General features: G+C 36.2%; 1 non-coding gene across 1 annotated transcript; it reads right to left on the reverse strand.

The window, feature by feature from the left end:
* Positions 1–1,135: 1,135 nt before the first annotated feature.
* On the reverse strand, positions 1,136–1,267 carry LOC116526410. The gene has a single exon (XR_004258147.1). It is a non-coding gene; the product is annotated as a U11 spliceosomal RNA (small nuclear RNA).
* Between the last annotated feature and the right edge of the window lie 365 nt (positions 1,268–1,632).

Raw genomic sequence — 1,632 nt, forward strand, 5'->3', positions numbered from 1 at the left:
ATAAAATTTTCCTTTACTTAAAATGAGCCATGGGATACATCTTTTTAGGTTAATTCACAGGACAGGGCAAGCTCCACACCATCAGGTAGAGTGGATGAGGCATTTCTAGTATACAGTTAAGACCTGTCGAGACTCTCCAGCCTGTAGGACACTCTGACGTCAAACTGAAGTGGTGGAAGTATACTTGAGGTCCAAAGAGCAGAGCATAATTACTTTCCGCTTTGTTAGGGTGTGTAAGGCGATTTGCTGAAGTAATAACTCTTGAGTTTATAAGTCCCATTTCTTCTACTTGTGTGTATATGAAGAGAGTAAATTATATTTAAAACTTATTATTAAAGATTCTCTTTGAAGTTAAAAAATACCTTTAGCATTCACCTTCAGAAAAACAGTAGAAGTTTTTTTACCTTGATTTTGAGAAAGATTTTTTTTTTAGTAAGGCTTTTTTTTTTTTTATCACCTACTTACTTTCAGATGGATTGAGGAAAACTTATTTAAAAAGATGTGTATAAAAAAAGTCTTGCTTATTTGTTTGTTTTCCTTTCTTTTTTTTTTATTGTACTTTAGGTTCTGGGGTACATGATGTGCAGATTACGCAGGATTGTTGCAAAGGTACATACATGGCAAACTGGTTTGCTGCCTTCATCCCCTCATCAACTATATCAACTATGTCTGGTATTTCTCCCCTCATTATCCCTCCCCACCCTTCCATGTATTTATTTTTATGAGTAGAGGCACCAGGATGAACAATCGCCAGTGATATGGTTTGGATCTGTGTCACTGCCCAAATTTCATGTTGATTTATAATCCCCAATGTTGAAGGTAGGGCCTGCTGGGAGGTGATTGGATCATGGAGGTGGATTTCCCCACTTGCGCTGATCTCATGATAGTGAGTGAGTTGTCATGAGATCTGGTTGTTTAAAAGTGTGTAGTACCTCCCCACTGTCTTGGTCTTGCTCCTGCTCCAGCCATGTAAGAAGAGCCTGCTTCCCCTTTGTCTTCTGCCATGAATGTAAGATTCCGGAAATCTTCCCAGAAGCTGAACAGAAGCTGCTTTGCCTCTTGTACAGCCTGCAGAACTGTAAGCTAATTAAACCTCTTTTCTTATAAATTATCCAGTTTTGGATGTTTATGGCAGTGTGAGAATGGACTAATACAACCAGCAATCCAACCACCAAAAAATTATATTTCCAAAATTTCTTGTTTTCAATTCTGCACTAAGAGCAATCAAGTTGCCCGGCATGTATCACTCACAACAGCAACCTTCTTTTTTTTTTCCAGAAGGCTTTCAGAATAGAGAAAAAAAAATGTTTTTTTTGAAGTTGAAAATATATGATTACAGAAGCAAATATGTTAGTTGTGATTAAGCTGGCACCTAGAAATTCCTGGTAGCCAGTAACAAGATAAAGAGGATGGATTTTATAACTCCTATAATCTTGTGAAAGATATGGATTACTTTTTCAAAGGGAAAAAATTATGTGTAAGGGACATTGACAAAATATGTAGATGGTACCCAATGATAGTTTTATATGATTTGTCGTATATAGACTCTAGATAAAAAAATCAAGGGAATCACATCAAAATTCTAGCACTTGTAAATTATTTGCAATAAATTTTTTACTTGTCTTTTTTTGG

The sequence above is a fragment of the Sapajus apella genome, unplaced genomic scaffold (assembly GCF_009761245.1).
Source record: "Sapajus apella isolate SASKATOON/1434 unplaced genomic scaffold, GSC_monkey_1.0 scaffold50, whole genome shotgun sequence".
Taxonomy (NCBI): Eukaryota; Metazoa; Chordata; class Mammalia; order Primates; family Cebidae; genus Sapajus; species Sapajus apella.